Below are 7,238 nucleotides of genomic sequence, written 5' to 3' on the forward strand. Positions count from 1 at the left end.
AGTAGGGTCTGGATTTTCTGTATTCTGTGTGGCCATGCTATGGGTAGGCGGCGGGGGTGAGGGTGGGGGGTGTGGGCAGGTCTTGTGACACAATGAGTCGGGGGTAAATGGGGGACAATAAGGTATGGTTCGGATTGGTTACCATTTGGAGAGTTGAAGGTCCTGTTTCCACACTGCAGGGATTCTTAAAATAAGCCTCACCTGGTGACCTGTATTTGCTCTCATTGATGCAGTGAGTTCACCTTATACCATTCCGTGGGGCACCATCGTGGATAACTGTCCTGTAGCTGCCCTTTGCTTCCTGTTGCTAAATAACACTTCAGCAATAGTTTAGGATGGTCTGATAAAAAGGATTGGTGCTGGCCCAGTAAATGTAACAGTGAAGGGCATCTTCTTCACTGAGCAGATTTCAGACAGTGAGAGAAACAGCAAAACATACATTGTTGAATCTTTCCAGCAAATCCAAACGTAAGTGGGAGAAAGGGCTGGAGGTCGGAGTTGAGTGTGTGATGCTGAAAAACGGCAGATTCCGAGGATCAGTAGAATCAACGCTTCAGGCAAGACCCTTCAGGAGATGAAGGGTTTTTGCCCGAAATGTCGATTTCACTGCTCCTTGGATGCTGCCTGAACTGCTGTGCTCTTCCAGCACCACTAATCCAGAATCTGGTTTCCAGCAACTGCAGTCATTGTCTTTACCCCCTCCAAAGGTAAGTGGTCTAATGCACTGCTCACCATTCTCCAAATCCAATACTACTGCACGTTGCTTTTGGGAATGTCCAATCCCAAGTTTCCAAAAAACATGCAGTGCCATCTCCATCAGGGAACAATAGTGCAGCAGAGTTTCCATCCCAGCATCTAAGTCATTGATAGATATTATTAACAGCTGGCGCCCAAGGACTGAACCCTGTGTCACCCCCTTGTTACATACTGCATGGTGGGATGGAGCTTGATTGGCTGAATGGCATACTCCTGCTCTTAGTTTCTATGTTTTACGCGACCCCCAGAAATGTAATTTTGACCGTGAAGGAAGAACAAGTTTGGGAGTTTGGCTGTTTATGGATTTTGCCTTTTCTGACTCAAAATGTCTCTGACATGGTTTCCTCATCCCCCCTTCGAGTTCTTACTCTCCCCCCACTCCCCATATCCTTTGGAAACATTTAACACTGCGAACTAGATCTGCCTCCGTTGTGAGAATGTTTCGTCTCAACAGCTTTCTGTGGCAGAGAATTCCACAGGCTCCCCACTCTCTGGGTAAAACATTTCTCCCCATCTGACTCTGAAATGGCCTAGACCTAGAGAACTCTCTGGTTCTGGATTCCCCAGTTACTGGGAACATCCTCCCTGTGTTGACCTTGTTAGAATTTCAGAGTTTTCTCTGAGATTCCCCTTATTCGTGTGAAACTCAGTGAATTTAACCGATTCAGTCTCTCTTCATACATCTCTCCTTTACTCATTCCGTCCTTTTATCTCTGTCCCTCTCTCTCTCTCTCTCTCTTCCTCTATCACTTGCTCTCACTGTCAAACTCACTTTTTGTCTCACATTCTCACTCAGACTCTCCTTTGGTCACACTCATTCTCTGTCTCCCTCTCCCTTGCTCCCTTCTCCCCAAGTCTGCGTGGATTTGGCCATGCCAATTTGCCCATAGTATTCATTAATATGTTGGTTAGGTGCATTAGTCACGGGTAAATATAAGAGAATGAGTTTGGGTGGTTTACTCTTCAGAGGGTCAGTGTGGATTTATTGGACCGAAAGGCTTGTTTCCACACTGTAGGGAATATATTCTATTCTAAGGAGTGTCTTTACTTGGAGATTGTTTCACAAATCCTGCCACATCACGCAATTCCCATAATATGATAAACGTATAACCTGCTGCCTGATTGCTCCAGAACATGTAGCTCAAATAAACTCTCTCAAAAGTGATCGATATATGCTCTCCAAACTGATCTGTACAGTCTATATGTATAGAGTCAAGTCAATAACTGTTATTGCCATCCCATTATCACAAGCAGGCAGAAAGTGAGTGCTGGAAATCAGAGTTGATGAGTGTGGTGCTGGAAAAGCACAGCCAGTCAGACAACATCGAGGTGCAGAAAAATCGATGTTTTGAGCATGAGCATTTCATCAGGAATGAGGGGGTGGCCCAAGGGGACTGAGAGATAAATGGGAGGGGTTAGGGCTGGGGGTGCATGGTAGCTGAGAATGTGATAGTTAGATGAAGTAGGACGTGAAGGTGAGAGGTCGGAGAGAAAGGTGGAGTGGATGGGGGAAGGAAGGACAGTTAGGACAGGTATCACAAACACCCAATATTTCTTCTTGTCTGCGTTGTTCTACAGCTGAAAATGTGTTGCTGGAAAAGCGCAGCAGGTCAGGCAGCATCCAAGGAACAGGAGAATCGACGTTTCGGGCATAAGCCGTTCTTCAGGGCTCGTTCTATACTATGGTTATCATTAGCGTGCCTGTAGTGCTTTCCTCTGAGAATCCTCATGTCATAATGATTCACTTTAATGTGAGTTTTGGATTTGTTCACTTTGTTATGAAAGACACGGGGCCTTTACTTTTGCCTTTGATTACTTTGTGACATTAGTTTTGATGGCTATTGTATTCCTAGCTTTCTTTTACTTTTCTATACCTTCCTGCAATTCTCTGACTCTCATTTCTCACGTTATCATTTTCCTTTCAACCATTTTTTTTTTGATAAACTACGTCTTCCATCTTGAAATCCCTTGCACCCATTATTGAATGTAAAGGCCTCTGTCATTCCTGGCGTTTTCTGTAGCTACAAATTAAATTTCGGTAAACTATGTCACTTACTAAGTATCAGGCTAAGGAAGGCTTTATGGTAACTGTGGAGGAAATGGAAAGGAAGAGGAATAATCCAATTGCAGTGGACCATGGACGGGTCCTTAGTGCAGGAGAATTAACACTTGGCGAAAGCGCGAGCGTGGGATAAAATCATGTCTTTTCAAAGGATGCTGGCATCAGTACTGGGACAGGAAGGTGCCATACTGAGCGGACAGACTCCAGCTGTTCTCCTTGTAAGAGCAAATAGGGAGGTAGAAAACACTTTAAAACTGAGAAATCAAGGTTGTACAGGAAATTAAATCCGTTTAAATGAAATGAGAAAAATAAAATACATTAAAAATACAGACAGAGATGAAGACATAAATAGGATTCAGGAATATGAGAGCGAAGTGATGGTTAAAATTAAATTAAAAGGAATCACCATTAAAATCTATTAGTTTCTCAAGAGGAATGAAGGCAAAAATACCAAGGAGAAATGACCGAGACACAGCTGCTGAAAAATGTTGACACTTGGAAAAGCAAGTAAAAGAAACAAAGTTGTGTTCGTGCAGAACCTATAATTATTAACTTAAACATAATATCAGCACAAATCAAGCAGACAAATAGCATCATGTAACTGGAGACAATGGTTAGCAAAGGATTGATCACACGTTAATAGATTTAATCCATAGACTACTTACTGGTGCAGTGGAGGTGGAGGAAGAAATATATACAAAGATTAGGGGAATTAATGAAAAATAAATCCTTGGCAAGTCTTCTGACAAATTGGTGAGAATTAAATAAGCAAATGGACCCTTTTTGTATCAAATACATAAGCATTCGGTGCTGGTCTGTAATGGGAATAAGCCATAATGAAACAAAAGTTGTTGGAAACATGAAACAACATTGACCTCGATATTGTATAAGATATCATTCAGAGGAGCATGAGAACTGTTGCGCTCTGCTGTGCAGTCTTATTGACTACCAATTTTGAGCAATAAATCATCGTTTTGGTGACTTGCATTGGCTGATCAGGAAAAGATAGTAAAATTCCATCATATTGTTAAGAATCATTTTAGGATTCTTCACTCTTCAGAGAATCTATCATCAATCTTCATTCTTAGTAAATTCTGTGTTGAAAAATGATTCTTTCCGGTACAACTGAATTATTAGTTTCCCTTCATTATCGAGAATTGGCACAATCCGTGGCTATTCAACAATGTGATCAAAAGTTAGAGACAGAAAGTAACTGGTAGCTCTCGGCATTTGTGAAGTACGGGTCCCAATCGCTATAGTCCTTCATATTGAATGCAGCAGATCTCAAGATCAAATTCTTTCAGTGAACCACCGAATTCACTGACAAAACAGGATTACACAGTCGACTGGGGTCAGTCTCAAGTCACGAAATGAAAATGTTTACACATCTTTCACAGAGTTCCGTGTAAGTGATTTATTCTGAGACTCAAACAGTTAGTGCAATGGATTCAGAATGTTTCTTTTATTAGTTATAGACCTGGTATTTCCAATCTGTCCTTCAAATATCTCCTTCACCCAATTGGTGACCTGACAGACTGTCTGATGAAGAAATGGACACAGAACCTATTCCAGGGGACGAGCAGACTGTGGGGAGGCGAGACCAACAACAAAACGGATGAATATTTCAAATCGCCTATCTTCCTCACCAACCTTCAGAAACACATCACTGGGGATTTCAATCTGACTGCCATGGTTTTTCAGAATGTTGTAAATACAATAGGAATACATTTGGTTGATGGTGTTGGGAGCATGCTGCTCTTTCCTGTCGCTTTGTGTGAAAAAGGGACCCAGTGATTGACCGAGTATCCAGCAGTACGAAGGGTTGTAGCACATGGTGGACAGGATTAGTTCTCCTCCACGTGTTTGAAAACAGCTGTTGCCACCATCTGATCCTCAAAAAAACTGTTGAAATATTCCTTCCGTTCATCACCAACAAATCCAAGGATCTCAGTCCAGATGCTGATCTCAGCCTTTTCCAATAAATGGAATGCTGTGGGACGGCTGGTCACTATCACAGAACATCCAGGGAGCAGCTTGTGATGGATCAAACTCCACACAATGTCAGACACTTCACACCATCATTCGGGATCAGGGCACATAAACTGAGGCTCTGTATTTCTCCGACTGTCAGAAAAATCAATACTGTCCTTGTATTCATCCAAACCATCAAATATAAACAGCAATCCCTCTGGGTTCTTCCAGAGTTCTCCCAGAACATTCCCAAAGTAAGGATACTGATCCAATATCAGATTCCTTAGGTTTATCCTACACTTGTCAATGTTCAAATCCTGAAATTTAAAACTGAATACAAATTAGAACTCTGGGTATATTTTCCCAGTGGCCCAGTCATAAACCATCTTTCGTACCATTGTTGATTATCCAATTCCCAGGACTCTGCTCACAGGTGCTAAACTTCCAGTATTAGTTTTACGGGGAGAACAACTTCGACAGAACAGTTGATCAGCTTGGATCTTATCCAGTTGGATCTGGAGATGTTTCTCTCTCCACGCTTCATGGTCTCGGCCTCTTGCTAGCAGTTCATGTTCTACAAGCGTCCGATCTTGAACAGTGGAAATAACCGTTAGCTTAGTGTATCGATCAACCAGCTGGAATATCTTCACCTTCTCCTTCATTAGGATAGTGTTCACTCGCAGTGTTTCAGTTTGGACTCGATCTCCTTGTGTTTCTGTTGAATGTCTTCAATTGGAACAGACAGAAAGCGGTCCTCCATGTTAGTGACATTAGTAGCGAGAGAAAACAAAAAGTTTAAATCCCTTTTCACAGAAGACAGTAAAGTGTTGCATTTTGTGCACAGATTCAATACACATTTGTGTATAAGGTTAGCTTCCATGCATGGAAACGTCACTTGTAAGTGAAGTTTGGTTGAGAAAGAATTCAAAGTCTTTAGTTTCGGTAATATAGATTTTTATGAAGTTGATATATTCACTGCAAGCGTTACAATAAGTGTTATAACAGACATTATCTTACAAATTCTCACGGGCAAAGCACCTTGTGTCTCCCAAAGCCTACCTACAAACGGCAAATCCAGAAGTGCAAATGGAATCCTCTCTGTTTGCTAGGATTAGTGCATTATTGGATTGGGCTCAATTGTAAAACTTTCAATATTCACTCCATCCACCGTGGACACACATGGCAACTATGTACACCTTCCAGAAGATGCACTGCTACCTGATTCTTTAGAGTATACCTTCAGTTGGGAAGGACAAGGGTAGCAGGTGAATGTGACCACTACCACAAATTAATTTACTGTTACTGTGTCAAACCTGATAGTAATGTTCTCATTTCTATATACTATACATGATAGAGATAGAAATACAATTCACAACATTTTAAACTATGTGGAAGGTTGTGTTTAGCAAAAAACACTGAATAGGCCAGGACTCATCCCACCACAGAAGAGATCAGGGAAAGGTTCACATCATAAAAGTATTTCATATTTTTACTATCATTGATGGTTAACATAGTATATGTAATATGGAAATATCCATCTAGAAATTAATATGGTTACCAACAAAATCTAGAAGGTAATTCAGGTGAAACATCTTTAGTCCAGAGAGGTTTAGAGTATGGACCACAATACCAAAGGAATGGTTCAGATGAACATATTAATGAAAGTTGGGTAAAAAAAAATATAGGAATACAGCTTAGAAAGAGTAGATGCAGAACATTTGAGCCAAATGGCCTGTGACTGCGGTATAGACTCAAATAATTTTCAATTCACTTTTAAACAAATCTCAGTCAGCAGACAACATCCAAATATACAAGTCTCAGTATGTAGTTACATTCATAATCCAGGAGCAGAGAGGCACCCTTTTAAGTGTATTTGGATAATGCTGGTTATGTCCAGGGTGTCACAGTTTATGATAATTCAGCCAGGTGTGCCCATGGTTTCAGACTGGAATAGGATTCTGCCAGGTATTTACAGAGTTTTAAAGTGCATCTGGACTGTGGCAAATGTCTGCAGGGTTTCACACTATATTGGGACTGCACAAGGTGTATAGAGTTTTTCAGAGTGTATCAGGACCCTGCCAGGTATGTATAGGTTATCACAGTGTAATGCAGGCCTGCCAGGTTTGTACTGGGTTCCACAGTGTATCAGGATCCCTGCCAGAGATATACAGGGTTTCAAAGTAAATCACACAACTGCCAGGTTTGTACTGGGTTCCACAGTGTATCAGGATGCTGCCAGGTGTGTACAGGGTATCACAATGTATCAGGATGCTGCCAGGTGTATACAGGGTTTCACAGTGTATCAGGATCCTGCCAGGTGTGTACAGGGTTTCTCAGTGTATCAATATCCTACCAGGTGTGTACAGGGTTTCAGAGTGTATCAGGATCCTTCACGGTATGTACAAGGTTTCACAGTGGATCAGAACCCTGCCAGGCGTGTACAGGGTTT

General features: G+C 41.6%; 1 pseudogene; it reads right to left on the reverse strand.

The window, feature by feature from the left end:
- Window positions 1-4,381: 4,381 nt before the first annotated feature.
- LOC148138460 (NACHT, LRR and PYD domains-containing protein 12-like) lies at window positions 4,382-5,549 on the reverse strand (annotated as a pseudogene).
- Window positions 5,550-7,238: the final 1,689 nt, after the last annotated feature.

Source organism: Chiloscyllium plagiosum, unplaced genomic scaffold (genome assembly GCF_037043375.1).
Source record: "Chiloscyllium plagiosum isolate Xiang-an unplaced genomic scaffold, Cpla_swu_hap1 HiC_scaffold_40, whole genome shotgun sequence".
Taxonomy (NCBI): Eukaryota; Metazoa; Chordata; class Chondrichthyes; order Orectolobiformes; family Hemiscylliidae; genus Chiloscyllium; species Chiloscyllium plagiosum.